Source organism: Podarcis pityusensis (assembly GCF_964106645.2).
Source record: "Podarcis pityusensis genome assembly, chromosome: 1".
Taxonomy (NCBI): domain Eukaryota; kingdom Metazoa; phylum Chordata; class Lepidosauria; order Squamata; family Lacertidae; genus Podarcis; species Podarcis pityusensis.
The window spans coordinates 36,324,318-36,341,083 of NC_138028.1; the positions used below are offsets into that span (position 1 = coordinate 36,324,318).

The window sequence follows — 16,766 nt, forward strand, 5'->3', positions numbered from 1 at the left end:
TATAGAAAGCTTATCTAACACACCTGGCTAATTTTCACTTAATTTAAAAATAAATGGAACATGTTTAGCTTGCAGGGTTAGTGGAACAAAAATAAAATGGAAAAGGGAAGGTTTCTTTTTTACCATTTTCTTTCTTGAAATATATGCACATTGTAGAGTTACTGATACACAGGACTAGAGAATGGGCAAGAAGGATAATGGATTCTCTCCTAAATCCCCCATTTTAAAAACTTCATTCAGGTCAAAGGTTGGCAAAAATTAATTCCACTGACATAAATCCTGGGTCAGTTTTCACTGACTTGAGTGCTATCTATTCACCATTCTACTTATCAATTTATTTATGAGTACACACACACACACACACACACACACACACACCCCAGAGATTGTAGGGAGGCTTATGAATAAAAACAGTGGTACCTCGGGTTACAAACACTTTGGGTTACAGACTCCGCTAACCCGGAAGTAGTACCTCAGGTTAAGAACTTTACCTCAGGATAAGAACAGAAATTGTGCAGCGGTGGTGCAGTGGCAGTGGGAGGCCCCATTAGCTAAAGTGGTACCTCAGGTCAAGAATGGTTTCAGGTTAAGAACGGACCTCCGGAACTAATTAAGTTCATAAGCAGAGGTACCACTGTACAGTCAATTGAAGCCACTATTGGTGATTTTTACTGGAACTGTAAAATAACAGGGTGACACCTGCCCTTTCCCATGCACCCAAAATTCTGATCCTGCCCTTTCCCATGCACCCAAAATTTGCTCTGGGGGGTTGGAGGACCCTCCTGAATAGATCTGATGTCACAGTGGGCTGCAGGCAGAAGAAATTCAATTGCATAAGAAATTTCTGTTCACATGACATTTCCCAGAATGTTTAAAAACTTGTTCCTTGTTCCCAGCACCCTAAGTGGTGAGATGATTCTGGGACAGCACTCTTCTGTGTTTGATTTCCTTTGGGAGGAGAGATCACTGTAAGCTTCTGGCATTTTGTAGTAACAAAAGAAGCTGCTGCCTTATACTGAATCAGAGAATTGGTCCATGGCTGGCAATGCGTCTCCAGGATTTTAGTCAAGGATCTCCCAGAGTCCTACCCAGAATTAATCCTGGGACCTTCTGCATGTCCAACAGATGCTCTTCACTGAGCTATGGACCACCCTTGATAATATTTAACTTATTTACAAATATGCAAGCCATCAAATACACCAGCCTTCCATATAAAGTGAACCTACCCTCAAGTTTCATTCCTCATTTTCTTTTTTTGCTATTAGGACAATGTCTGAATGATGTCAAAAGGATTCAGAGTTTGCGTTCCTATTTGTGTAGCATTTTGGCTTGCTTTCTGCCAACACCTGAAGACATTTCTTCCCGACCAGTTTTTAATTTTGCTGTGACAACTACGTTTTTTAGTTCTGTTCTAGCTCTCTTTGGTCTTATAACAACTTTTTTTTGATGTGATGCTATTTTTATTTATTTATTTACTGCATTTTTCATGATTTTATAATTGTTTTCTTTGCTTTACTAGCTGCTTTGAATGACCTCCCTTGGAGTGAGAAATGTGGGTTATTAATTTTTATCACACATCTCTCTCTCTCGCTCTCTCTCTCTCATCTTTCTATCTATCTATCATCTATCTATCTATCTATCTATCTATCTATCTATCTATCTATCTATCTATATCTATCATCTATCTATCATCATCTATATCTATCTATCTATCTATCTATCTATCTATCTATCTATCTATCTATCTAATCTATCTATCTATCTATCTATCTATCTATCTATCTATCTATCATCTATCTATCTATCTATCTATCTGTGCTATCTATCTATCTATCTATCTATCTATCTATCTATCTATCTATCTATATCTATCGTCATCTATCTATCTATCATCTATCTATCTATCTATCTATCTATCTATCTATCTATCATCTATCTATATCCATCTATCTATCTATCTATCTATCTATCTATCTATCTATCTATCTATATCTATCTATCTATCTATCTATCTATCATCTATCATCTATCTATCATCTATCTATCTATCATCTATCTATCTATCTATCTATCTATCTATCTATCTATCTATCTATCATCTAGTCTGATTTCCCGCTACGACAGCCAGTGTAATTTTTCATTTGATAACAGCCTAGTGCTCCTGCCCTGAATGCTGGAGACATTACTAGCCATGATGCAGCTGAATGAAACATATGAACACAAAAGAAAGATTCTGATTTACAACGTTAGTTTTCAAGTGGTGGCTGAAGGTCCAGAAGGTGCTAGCATCCTGATCTAAGGTCACATGAGGATTGTCACACAAGGCAGGGCATTCTTAGTGGTAGCACCATGTCTGTGGAAATCTGTCCCAAGTTAAATCATGTTATACTTCAGCTGTGTTCAGGCACATTTTGAAAACTCACCTGTTTGCCCAGTCCTTTTGGGTGTGATTGGTGTAAGGTAGGTAGTATCTGCTGCTATTTTTATGGATGTGGATCTGTTTGATGTTTTATATGTTTTTATGATTAATGCATTGTTTTATGTTGCTAGCTTCTCTATGTTCCTTTTTGGGAGAAAGGGTGGGATGTAATAATGACCAATAAATAATATAAAGGTGGGCTACACCAATAGCATTCCTGTATGTACTACTTCAGTAAGAATTCCAAGTAGATGTCTATGATTGTGCTGCTTAATACAAGGAGAATGATGGAGAGAGACAGAAAGAAGGAAAAGAGACAAACAGACAGAGAGAGAAACTGATATACATAATATTAAAAGTGGGTCACAGGTTGGGGTTAAAGGAGAGTTCAGGTCTAAAAACTTTAAAGATGTCTGTCCTATAGAACATATGTGTATAATATCCCTGGATCTTGTTAGCAAGCAAACTTTCAAGTCAACTTGTATCCTATAATGCTTCACTGTTTTATGGTATAATCAACAACAAAAGTAGGTTCAAGATTTGGAGTTTGAGATTCCTGCTGCTTGAGTTTTTCATCATTGATAAATGTTTGGCAAATGCTGATTGTGATCAAAATACAAACATAATTTTAAAAAGAGAACTTGCATTACCTGAGTTTAGGCTGTTGTTTTTGTCATAACTTTGAGAAGGATACCAAATTCAGTTAATGGGTTAGAAAATAAGGGGGGGGGGGCGCGTGCGTGAATATATTTATGTACAATGACATGCGTTTTTAGGTCATTGTGAACCATTAAATCCTTGAAGCTCTCTTCTATCTACTACTTATTGCATCTGAAAACTAATGGGTTGCATGGGTCCTAATGACTATGGCGTAAGTGCAGAACTATAAACCATAATGTGACACTCTGAATGCAGATACATCCATGCAATGTGGGGGATCATGAAGAAGCCAATGAGTTATTGTTCCGTATAGTGTGCTATCAAGAAGAGTGTCTCTTCTGTTCTTACTGCTAGAAAGGTTTCAGACCGATTGGATTATCTGTGTTTGCAAACTCCTCTTTAACCCAACTGCACATGAAATTCCCTGCCTTGCTGCTTTTCAGACTATGAGTGGCATCTGTCCTTACGCTGTCATGCCAGCATAGCTTTGTAGCACGGACTTGTTTTGTGAAACAAGCCTAATTTGCAGTGCTAACAGTGGGCAATCACTAATCTTTTTGTCTCTGCTGGCTGTGTGATTATGCTGCATTCAGCATTGAGATCTGTTTTGAAATTCAATTTTTGTTCATTTATTCCCAGTGTCACAAAGCAATCTGTTGTCAAGTCCTGTTTTGTACATTCACGGGGAAGAATCAAGCAAGAAGTTTGTTTCTGCGTGATCATCACCACCACCATCACCACCACCACTACCACCATCAGGCCTTTATCTTACAGCTGCATGTTCATTAATGTATTTTGCTTTTGTCTCTATTCTCAATTTGTGCTGAGGAAAACACATTTCTCTCAAAGAGTTTGCTTTTATTGCATGTCTGATACTTTGCCCCTTGTGCTGGGAGTCTTTGCATTGTGTTGTGATTGCCTCCACATTTATTAGAAACAAATCTGGTCTCTGCTACTTGTTTACCCTCATTGTGTCTTTATGTATGGGTATCTGTTTTTAATTAGGCACACTCTAAATCATTCACTGCTTGCTAACACTTTCATTGGGGAAGCACAGTTTTCAGTAACCTCGCAAATATCCTGAGTTCTTTGCAAAATCAAATCCGTATCTCAAAATAACTTTGTCATAGTCTCTTGTTAGCAGTGACACACACACACATATATACAGACATACAATCAGTCTGTAATTAATCCATCTGTTAGCTGTTCAATTTTACACTGTGCATTAATTATGTGCTTATTTTCCACAACGCAATGGTCAATGGTTTATCCTTGTGTCAGCTGACTAAGAAAGGATGCAGCTAGCTCATGATACACACTCATTAACTCCATTTCCATTTGCAATCATAATCCACAGCCCAGACAAGACAATGTTAATCTGGATTTACTGCTATTAGTCAATGGGGCTAAATCAGCCTGAAGCACCATATTTAAGCTTTGATGGTTTTCTTTGTTTTGTTTAGAAGGAGTAGCCCATTCTATGTCCAGAGTGTAGGGTTTCCCATAATGCTGTAATCAATTTTTTTCTAAAATATTGTGGCTAGTAAAGTACAATATCACTACTCACATTGCCTCCTTAATTCTAGAACATATTCAGGTGCATCCTCTGATGATTCTCTAGGCTATCCTTCAGAGCCCTCCAGACTACAACTCTCATCAGCACCAGCTAGCCTTGGAAATCAGGCTTCCCTGCAGCAAGGAAGACCCCTGGACTTGCGGAGCCTTCGGTGTGTTCTGGAACCCTGGAAAACCGGGGTTCCAAAATGTATGGGAGCTTTCATGAGTATAGCAGGCTCTTCTGCTGCAGTCATCTTTAAACTTGTGGAGGGCAGTGGGTATGGACACAGTGTGGCAGAATAAACGCACTTGTGCATGCTTCCCCCCTATGTTCATTCAAATCCACATATCAGAGGTGGCTAACTTTCAGTCCAAGCCAATTTGGGTGTCACAGGGATTTACTGGAGGAGGAGAGGTAAGCCCCAATGTACTAGCAGAAATCCTTTTATAGGATTCTGCTAGCAGAGTGGTTTAGTTGAATCTCCATGTTGGAGAACCTTCAAGGCTCTGATGCATGGGTCATAACTACTAGAAAACGTGTTCTGTGTAGTGGGCCTAATCCTGTGGAACTCCCTCCCCCCCCATGAGATTAGAAAGGCACCCTCCTTGCCTCAAGTGCATAACTAAGTCTTTTTTTTGTTGTTCCAGCAGGCATTTTAAGGTAGGGTTTTGTTTTATTGTCCATTTTCTGCAATTTTTTTTATGTACACTGCTTAAAAATGCGAATAATTAAGTTTTGATAGAAATTACCATAGTTTTCAGTGTGTAAGACTAGGTTTCCCCCCTAAAAAATAATCTCAAAAATTAGGGGGTGTCTTATACACGAGGCCACCTCCCCCCATTTTCTTAAATCTGAGTGCCCCAAAATAGGGGGCGTCTTATACATGGGGGCATTTTATAGACGGAAAAATACGGTAAATAAAAATAATATATCCAGAATCATGGCAACGTTCTCTCCAAATCTTTCTCTCTTTTTTATTTTGTTACTGGTGTGGCAGTCAAAGTGAAAACAGTGACCTGAATGAGGTCACTCAGGAAATCTATGGCTGCAATTTAAAGATGGGATGCCTTTGTCTCAACTTTTCCTCAAGTAAGAACATTTACTGTATTTCGGCATCAATCTGTGGTCACTGTAGTATTGCCAAGTTGTTATAAGAAACTCTTGTGAATCCAAAACAAAAAAATTCCTTCCAGTAGCACCTTAAAGACCAACTAAGTTAGTTCTTGGTATGAGCTTTCGTGTGCAAGCACACTTCTTCAGATACACTGAAACAGAAGTTGCCAGACCAACACGGCTACCTATCTGTAACTGAATCTTGTGAATCCAAATTATGTATTTGCACTAACAAGGCTGCCTAGGATCTTCCACATTATTTACTAGAATGTAATACCTTGAACACATCTGGACAGGAACTGCAACCCACAGAACAGCAATTTGTGGTTAAAAAAAAACCAAAATAAAAACTGTGTACCAGGGTGATTGTTTCTGTCTTGGCTGTCACTGTATATCTTTGGTTTGTAACAATGAACATGATTGATTGGTTGAAGTCCAATATTCTTTCCACTGGATCATACCATTTGTCATATTGCTTTTCACTTAGTCCCTGTTTGAGAAAGGAGAGAACCCACCATGTGAAGAAAGGCCTCTTTTTAGTCAGTATGCTTGACTCTTCCAAAGACATGATTATAGATGAGCTTCTTCTTGCTTGTTTGGCAATTTCCAGCTCATTGTCTCATCTCATGTTCCAGGCAGTGCTGCCAAACAGTGAGTTCTCATCATCAGCCGAGGAACATTTTTTAATCTCATCATGCTGCTGTTATTGTGAATTACTGTTTTGGTAGACTGTAAATCATATGAGCTGTTGGCATCACAAGGTGTGTTGCAAGGGAGGGGGAAGCCCAACTTGTCCTCACATCCATACACAGTGAAACCTCAAATACCTAATATCTAAAGTGTTTGGCTGGTCAGAAGTTTGGATGAACATAAGGTTTACTTCTACAGGGCTCTGTTGCCAGGTTTGTTCAGATAAGGAGTCCGCTTTACAATGCAATTTGCAAAACAATGTCCAGAAACTCTCACAGGGGATTCTCAGGAACCCAGAAACCACATTCTCCAATCTTGGCTAAATATTATCCAGTTGCAATTTTCAGGTTGAAAGCAGTGAATCTGGTGGGGTAAAAAAAAAACCTGGGAAACATGTAGCGCAAATATTCACCTTTTTTATCCTTCTTGTTGTTTCCCATATCTGCTGCTGCTTTGAAGCCATTTCCCCCTGGCTGCTGCTGTCTTTCTTCTTCTTGGATGAGTCACATGGGTGATCCCAGCCAATTGGGCATCATGAGGTAAACAGGATGACATTGTGGCACAATGTACCAATGAGATTATTTAAATATGTGATGATGTCATTAAAGGTGAATGAAAATACTTCAGGGTGATGAAATGCCTCCAGGATTAGACAGCCACCACTACTTCTTCTTTTTCATTTATTTGTACTCCACCTTTTCCCCTCAAGACACCTTACTGATAAAAACAAGACCAGTTAAAAACTTAGTCAACAAGATTCAAACCCCCACCTTATTTTGTTTCATCCCATCTTTGAATCCAGGTCCAGAAATATGTGCATGTTTCAGTGGGCTGCCCAGTGCCCATGGGCTCCTGAGAATGGCCTTTAATCCAAGTGATGGTTCCATGGTGTAAGCTGGGACACTGCCAAAAACTTGTTTAGGAGGGACAGAGGGAGTGAGCTCAATCCCCTACCCTACTAAAAGAGGCAATTGGTGCTACCAGAACTCCAATCCAATGCTGGGATGCAGAGACCCACTGTTTGTTTGGAACTGTGGATGTAGCACGGCTGGAGCAGAATCCATTCAGAATGACAATCCAAAATGAAACAGATGGTTTCTTAATGCCATAGGAACACTGGAAATGGCCTTATATTGGTCAGACCACTGGTTCATCTAGCTCACACTTGTCTACCTTGACTGTCAGCAGCTGTCCAGGATTTCCCATCTGGACCTGGACATTCTGAGAATTGAGACTTGGACCTTCTGTGTGCAAAGCAGATGTTCTACCATTGAACTACAACCAAAGTTGAATAAGCCCCATAAAATCAGTATAAGGAGAGCTTATGCACATTTAGTGTGCTTCCCTTTTGGCTTCCCCAATATGTGGAGGGGGAGCGCAGTGCAGGGCAATTGCGGGGATGGGGTAGCCCTGCTCTCTCCCTCGCGAACCTGGAGTCAGAACTGCACAACCCACACACAAGAGAGAGGGAATAGACAAATGCATGGAGGAGAGCTCTGCCATTGACTGTTTGCCATGAAGGCAAAATCGAATCTCCATGTTCAGAGATAGTATTCTGTAAACCAGCTTTGCCCAGACTGGTGTTCTGCAGATGTGTTGGAGCCAGTGTGGTGTAGTGGTTAAGAGCGGTAGACTCGTAATCTGGTGAACCAGGTTCGCTTCCCCGCTCCTCCACATGCAGCTGCTGGGTGACCTTGGGCTAGTCACACTTCTTTGAAGTCTCTCAGCCCCACTCACCTCACAGAGTGTTTGTTGTGGGGGAGGAAGGGAAAGGAGAATGTTAGCCGCTTTGAGACTCCTTAAAGGGAGTGAAAGGCGGGATATCAAATCCAAACTCCTCCTCTTCTTCTTCTTCTTCTTCTTCTTCTTCTTCTTCTTCTTCTTCTTCTTCTTCGACTCCAACTCTAACCAGCTGCAGCCAGCACAGATGTTCCAAACATCTAAGGGTACCAGGTCTTGATGTCGTCTAAGCCGCTAGATTTCTGCCTCTGTGTCTATTGTTCCTGAATAAAGAAGGCTCTTGACTCCTGCTGTTGCTTTAAATAAGAACATCTAGTCCAGCATCCTGCTCTCACAGTGGCCAAGCGGTTGCTTGTGGGAAACCAGCAAGCAGAATTCAAGCACAACAGTAGTCTCCCCTCCTGTGCTTTCCAGCAACAGGTTTTCAGAAGCATTGCTGCCTCATACTGTGGAAGCTAATCATAGCCATTGTGGCTGTTAAGAGCCCTCTCTATGAATTTAATCCTCTTTTACAGCCATCTAGGCAGGCAAGCTGGAAGGAAGTTGAGTGTGTTTCTCCACAACCATGTCAATAGAGAAGGAGACACTACTGAGGGGCTCATGTAGACACTGCAGTCTAACTAACACCCTGCTCAGTTCAGGAGATCCAGAAGTAGAGTATCTTCAAGAGATCACTGTCTACTTACTGCTTAAAGACCTCCAGTGAGTAAGGGCCAACCCCTATCCCACATATTTTTTGGGGGGGAGGGGCAAGTGTTTATAAACCGTTCTTTGGGTGCTCTTCAGTTCCATGTCCTAAAAGAAAATAAGCTACCCTAGTTGGGGGGTGGATGTGTGCGTCCTTGCGAGAAAACAACAAAGAACACCCCACAGCAAAACACCAAACCGCTGCACAGTAATTACAATTGTCGCAGAATAGGAAGGCAAGCAATTAAATGCTCCATAGGTGCTGCTCGTAATTGTTGCAGGCAAATCAGGAGATTAAGCATAGCAACAATGCACAGCACAAGATGGCCTAAACTCTGTTTTTCCTGCAGAACTGCAAATAGTAGCAAATCAAAAGGCTGTTCTCCTTAATTACCGCTGTATGAGGCATCAGGCTAAAAGCAGGCTCATTCTGTAATGTTTTCTATACAGCTACAGTATGAACATACAATGCAGGCCTTTATGCGCCACCTAATAGACAATATTACACACCAAATTATTGCCTGCTTTCATTTTGCAGGGAGAAATCACTGGTGAGTCGAGGCCATTGGCTTCTCAGCTTCCCCAGCAAGCAATGTGTTGACTGAACTGAGAGAACAGTTTTACTTCTTCAAGCCAGTGGTGACTATTTATACTTAAACACATTGCTTCACAACTTCCAGCATCTCGTATTATGTGACAGCGTGGAAGCGGGATGGACTGCAGTCTCCGCTTGTGAGCTTTGCAAGTTGGCGCTTGTGGTGTACTTTGCGAAGTTTGCACATGCCCCTTCTCTCTTTGCTCTGCAGTCATCCATCCTGCGGCTCCAGCCTCCATGTGGGATCCAAACTCAATAGGCCCATGGAAGGGAACAGGCAGTGGCCACAGACCTCCCAGGGGTGTGCGGGGAGCAGCAAATAACGCAGCAGTTTTGCACATGGAAAGCTGATATCCTCCACATTTATGAACGCCTCACTCGAGGCATAAACAAGGCAAGCAAAAATAAGACTGTGAAACTGCTTAATTCATGAAAAGAGCCAATTATTCATGTTGCTATAGCACATTTGTTTTATTTTTAAAGTCACATGGAAGGTCATCAGTAAACAAATGGATAGAGCTTTCTTCTTATTCGCAGTATTCAGCTGCTACGAAATCTAAATGACATAACTAAATTCAGTAAAATGTCAAGGGCCACTCTTGGAGGAACTGAATTGCAGCAACTAAATAAATAATAATTGCGTTTTGTGAGCATTTGTTTTGGCTCAGTTTTTCACTCTTGAAATGCTATCACCGCAAGATGGTTTTGAGCTCTCCCTTTTGTTGCAGGGGGAAGGGGAGGAAATGGATTTGTGCTTTTTGAGTGAGTGCCTAGTAGACAGGCCAATACAGTAGTTTGGGGTTGTTGTTTTTTTTCTTGGGACATGTTCATTGCAGGCAAAGAGATCCCTTTGGGTTCAATCAACACCTGGATACAGCCCCCTACACATGGTGGCATAATAACTGTATTATTTATACACCACCCATCTGACTGTGTTGCCCCAGCCACTCTGGGCAGCTTAAAACATATGTCAAAACATAATAAAACATTAAACATTAAAAATAAACTTCCCTATACAGGGCTGCCTTCAGACGTCATCTAAAGGTTGTATAGTTACTTATCTCCTTGGCTCAGGGGTCTCTTAACTCCATACCCTCCAACATTTCTCTGATGAAAATAGGGACGTCCTAAGGAAAAGCGGGACATTGCAGGAACAAATCTGCCCTGGAAAATAGGGACACGGAGTGTCTGCAAAGTTCTGACAATATGTTTTTACAAGTACTAGGCTGTTGGGTGGGGATAAATAAATAAATAAATAAAGGAAGGAAGGAAGGAAGGAATGTTTTCACCTGGTGCCTAAAGATATGTAATGAAGGCGCCAAGCGAGCCTCCTTAGGGAGAGCTTTCCACAAACGGGAAGCCACTGTAGAAATGGCTCATTCTCATGTTTCCACCCTCTGGACCTCTTGTGGAGGAGGCAAGTGAAAAAGGGCCTCAGCTGATGATTGCAGGATCCAGGTTGGTTCAGCGGTCCTTAAGCATGCTATGCAGATGTTCTCAGAAATATGAAAGAGCCAAGTGTGACTTTTCCACACCAAGTGCCCAGTCACCAGTACTCTGTTTCTACGCCAGGTCTGGGAGACTGAACTCTTTGCTTGAGGGCGCCATCTAGGCTTGAAGTACCAGCCCACCAGAGCATTTAATCAGCTGACACCATGGGCCAATCCCCATTCTACAAAGCCATAGCGCTTGGTCCTCAAGTCTAATCAACAGGTCTCTGGTGTGAGGATGCTAATTTCCCAGTGCTCCTGATCCCCTGCTGACATTGGCGAAGGAAGAGGAGTGCAGGGGGAGTTCACCGCCCTTGGAAGTGCGATCCCGGTGGGGTGCCATCATGGCTGCCCCCCTGCCCGCTCTGGGTGCCGCGCCCCTACGGGTGCCGCGCCACACCCCCAGGATGCGTGCCATGCTCCTATGGGCGGCATAGCTGTCAACTTTCAGATTTGAAAATAAGGGATCAGCAGCCTCAAAAATAAGGGATCAGCAGCCTCACCTGTCCCGGGGACAGTCTACGGGATATCTAACAATCCGGGATAGCAGCGGGAAACGGCGCTGGAATAAGGGAATTTCCCGCAAAAAAAGGGAAGGTTGACAACTATGATGGGCGGCGTGCCACACCCCCAGGACACGCGCCAGTCCCACCTGGCCTGCTCTCTGCCCCCCAGTGCTGGAGCATGAAGCTCTGCCACTGCCTGTTGATGCTTTGGAATTTGAGCCCTGCCTGGTTTTGACTGTACACTTCCCTCTAGCCCCATGGTTCCCATCGTGGGGCACGCGCTCCACAGGGGGGCAATTTGATTTTCAAGGAAGGCATTTTTGAGAATGAGTTATTAACAGTTAATGGCCTTTTAGGCTTCCTTCACATGAATTGGGGTTCACTTTTTGAATAATAAGACTTATATGTCACAGGATATTAGAGATACTTAGGTGCGGCATGTCCAAAAAAAGGTTGGGAACCACTGCTAGCTCCTCCTGAGACTTGCTTGTTGCTCTACAGCTCAACCCTTGTCTGTTTTGGACCGCTCACCTGCTTTAAGCCCATAACCCAATGGCCTGATGCCTGACCCCTGCTGAAGGCGGGTGCCCGCGGAGCCACAAAACCTTCTTCACCAACCCCTTTCTCACAAGCCAGCAGTTTTCCCCTGAGGGAATCAGTGGGAAAACATTTGGTCTCAAGGTCAATGTTTAACATCTGCAGGTAGGGCTGCCTGAAACCCCCCTGCCTGAAATTCTGGAGAGCAGCTACCTGTCAGTGTCGACAGCACTGAGATAGATGGGCCAATGGTTTGACTCAGTAGAAGCCAGCTTCCTGGGTTCCTAGGTTTAATCTTCCAGCTCTGGGTTCTTTGAGATCAGCAGACCATGACAGATTGAGCCCTTAATTGGTGGCTCACCCAGCAATACTTTGCTTGGTCAATATCCTGTAAAGAGCAGGCCTCGGCAGCTGACTAAATATGTTTACTAGAAGCATGGATAATTGATTTTTTTAATATGTTAAGATCAAAGGATTATTCTACATATGTAACAGTGTAAAAATGAGCCAAATCTGGTAAACTTAGAAATATACAGCAGGGAGATGTCTAAGTTGCGTGCTGAACAGCTATGTGGGAATCTACTGCATTAATTACCCTCCTATCATTAGTGACAAGTAATTGCCATAGCAACCTCATTGCCACCTCTCTCTCTCTCTCTCTCTCTCTCTCTCTCTCTCTCGCACACACAATGCACTGAATGAAAAGTACATAAACCTTATTTTACTGAATTGCAAGATATTACCTCTGCCACCTGACTAAATATCTGCACTTAATTTTAAAATAAAAATCCTGTGCTGAGCCATGAAAATAAAGGTTATTCAAGCAAAGACAATCAAACCAACATTAGATATTTTATAGGGGATACTGGACTTAAAAACCCCCCAATCAAACTGAAAAGGAGTTGATGTAATTAGGAATATTAGAACATTTTTTTAAACAGAGGGCCTGCTTAACCCTTTCCCTTCCTGCTCTTTGTCCCCGCCCCCCGCTGTTTTTCCAACTGCAAATGAAAATATATGAGGTCTATGAATAAAACAGTTCTGTTTCCTCTCTCTCTCCCCCCCCCCCTTACCGTTGTTGGGTCCATTACATTAAGCAATGTAAATAAATAACTCTCATTAAAGCTACACTATGGTACTTGTGGTAAAACCAGTGCTTAACTTATGGCATAAATTTATGCTAGTAAGAACTGTGAGATCCCTTCTTTGCCATGGATGACCAGTGTGCATAATTACCTCAACTTTAGAATGTGACTGCAAAGTGGTAAGAGCTTTCAGCAAAAATTATAACCCGGCAGTAGCAGCTTGTTTAGTGGTTAAGAGCGGTGGACTCGTAATCTGGTGAACCGGGTTCGCGTCTCCGCTCCTCCACATGCAGCTGCTGGGTGACCTTGGGCCAGTCACACTTCTCTGAAGTCTCTCAGCCCCACACACCTCACAGAGTGTTTGTTGTGGGGGAGGAAGGGAAAGGAGATTGTTAGCTGCTTTGAGACTCCTTAGGGTAGTGATAAAGCGGGGTATCAAATCCAAACTCCCCCCTCCCCCTCCTCCTCTTCTTCTTCTTCCTCCTTGAGATAACAATTGCCTTCCATGATATAGCCCCTTTTAAAATTTCTTTTAGTTTGCTTACGAAGTCTTCAGGGTTTCCTGGAGTATGGGGCCTTTGTTTGCTTCTTAGTGGCCCAATTTTGACTCTTTCCCCCAACCTTGGCACTCACCCCCTGAATTTGCTGTTGTAAGGAGTAGTATGTGTCTGGGTCAGGCAGTTGTCGTTAGGCCACAATCCCATCCCCGGTTACCTGAGGATAAGTTCCACTGAACTCATTTGGCCTTACTTTTTAGAAGATATATATAGGATTGTGTTGTCAGTGTGAGAATAAGGCTGTTACAAAAACATGCAAATATGTGTTTTCACCTGTGAAATGCTGGAAGGTAAGCATGCAAGTGTGAGTGTAGGGCAGACCATCTTTTTAAAAAGAATTAGGAAATGGTGGGAGGGAGGAAGCATGACAAAAGCTGGGGTTTTTTTTTTTTTGTCCATATCTATCAACCAATGTCTCCTCAAGTACCTCAGGGCTGAGGCTCACCTTTGAAAAATGAAAGAGAAGGTAAGGCACTAGGGCAGTTAAATATGTGTTCAGGGGCTCACCCACGCTTACCCTTTGCCCCATACTTTCTAGGTAGAGGCCCACACTTTGAAGCTCAAGGTCTGAGTCCTCTCTTCCCTTGTTTTCCCCAGGAAAACCCACTTTTTAAAAGCTGAATGGGAACAAATGGCAATTTGGGTTTTCTGTGGCTTGCCATTTGCTCTGATTCAGCGGCAAAGAGTGGGTTTCTATGGGGAAAGCATCAGGGCAAATAAAATAAAATAAAATAAAATAAAATAAAATAAAATAAAATAAAATAAAATAAAATAAAATAAAATAAACACTCAGGCACAGAGCTTTAAAGCGTGGCCCTGTGCCTAGAACGCGACACAAAAGTAAATTTGGATGAGCCCCAGGTGAAGAGATATAGGGGAAATAAATTTGAACGACTAGGAAGGAAGCAAGAAGAAGGGGGTGTGTGCAACAGATCCTCTTCGTCTTGCCTAAATACTGAGATCTGGTCTGCTGCCATAATTAAGAAGAAATATGGTGTTCAGCTTTCTTTATTGTGCACATAAAAGCCAGATAAAAGCCTGTTATATGTGCTAGTACCACTAGATGTCGCCAAACCACCAATAAAATCACCCAGGTCTTTGAATTTAAAAATAGACTCTAGGTTTCTTTAACCCTATCATTCAGCACATTTGAATCTGAAGGCAAAATTATACCCTTTAAAACAAAAGGAAACTGGAGAAAAATGCAGAAACACGATGCACTGGTATAAACCATTTGCATCCTTCCAGTTCTTTCTATTGATTATCTAGCAGTGCATTTTAAAGCTAAATATGACATTATTTTTGCTTCAGATCCAAAACAGAGATCGTTCCTCTGCTCAAAAGATTTTTTTTACCCCTGGGCAACAAAAGGGAAAAGATGAAGGGGAAGAAGATTATCTCTCCATGAATAAGGTGATATGCAATTTTGTGGCAACAAAGCAAACAATGCTCCCAGGTAGCAAATTCCTGGCAAAAAAATTGAATCTTCGTAGCATTTATTTTAGATTACATTTACTATTCGTTTCATTAATAAAAAAATAATTAATGCAGATTTATTTTAGCAGCAGCTTAAAACGAATGTCTATTATTTGTTTAATCAAATAAAATTACTGCCTGGAGTTGTGTTCAATTTAAATCTTTTCTTTACTGGGAATACATTTGTCTGTCTAATCCTACAAAGGCAAGGTTTTAAAGGCAGGGAACAATAACTTGTATCTGCAAGGGATTGAAATGTGTATCTGGTTGACTTAAATAACAACCTCTGTGAAGTGGGGATAGAGTTGAGGGGGGTGGGTAGGTGATTGGACCGTTTCCAGTCATTAGCTTCCAGAATGAAATGGTCGGCCAATCACACGAGCCATGGACCGACTCCATCCTCCCAAAGCAAATCTCCCGTCTCTCTTGAACTATTTAGCTCATCTGCTGCTGCTGCAAGTGCACGATCGTGTTCTGATGCTCCATCTCGGGACGAGGCTTGGCCTCCTGTCAAAATACTGGGCATCACGCAAGCAGAAACAAATATCCATTTGTGCTCCCCTTTAAGTAGCACACATCAATTAGTTCACCGCTGCAAGGATTTGCAAGTATGCTACATGTCTATCCTTCCTGGTATCCTTCTCCCTTTTAATTGCTCTGGGTCTCCATGTCCACATGAGCGATTCATCCAAGGTTGGGGGGGGGGGTCAACAAATTTACAAGAGAATGGGATGTGGAACCTGGAGAAGGTAATTTGAAAAGATAGGGAAAAAAGCCAACAATCAAACATTTATGCGGAATGTAGGTCGTAGAACATGAATCGAAGAATGTAAGACATTTTAACAGCATAGAGTGCAGCAAAAAAAGGGGTTTCTCTGACATATTTTCCTCCTTTCTGTAATTTCCTCTGTTCTATCACCATCTATTTTCAGAGAGGGATACGGGTGGTGCTGTGGTCTAAACCACTGAGGCTCTTGGGCTTGCTGATCAGAAGGTCAGTGGTTCAAATCCCTGTGACAGGGTGAGCTCCTGTGGCTCTGTCCCAGCTCCTGCCAACCTAGCAGTTCGAAAGCACGCCAGTGCAAGCAGATAAATAGGTACTTCTGCGGCAGGAAGGTAAACGGCGTTTCTGTGAGCTGTGGCTTCCGTCACAGTGTCCTGTTGCGCCAGAAACGGTTTAGTCAAGCTGGCCACATGACCCAGAAAGCTGTCTGTGGACAAACGCTGGCTCCCTCGGCCTGAAAGCGAGATGAGCGCCGCAGTCCCATAGTCGCCTTTGACTGGACTTAACCGTCCAGGGGTCCTTTACCTTTACCTTTGTACTTATTTTCAGAGATACAATGCTGAATGTTTTACTGAAGCCCTCCAGATGTTTGTGAACTACAGTACCCATCACCCCTGACCACGGGACCATGCTGTCGGGGACTGATGGGAGTTCAGGAACATTCAGAGGGCCATAGGTTCCCCACCACTTTTACTTGCACACTATAGCCCCATCACAGAGAGCCAGTGTGGTGTAGTGGTTAAGAGCGGTAGACTCGTAATCTGGTGAACCGGGTTCACGTCCCCGCTCCTCCACATACAGCTGCTGGGTGACCTTGGGCTAGTCACACTTCTCTGAAGTCTCTCAGCCCCACTCGCCTCACAGAGTGT

The 16,766-nt window shown here is 42.5% G+C and overlaps 1 long non-coding RNA gene across 3 annotated transcripts in view; it reads left to right on the forward strand.

Annotated features, from left to right (window-relative positions):
- The window catches only part of LOC308462518, a 38,325-nt gene extending 34,291 nt beyond the window's left edge, over nt 1-4,034 (forward strand). For all 3 annotated transcript variants that reach the window (XR_013979192.1, XR_013979193.1, XR_013979194.1), the window contains one exon: nt 3,719-4,034. This is a non-coding gene — a long non-coding RNA (uncharacterized lncRNA). The remainder of the gene's footprint in view (nt 1-3,718) is intronic.
- Nucleotides 4,035-16,766: the final 12,732 nt, after the last annotated feature.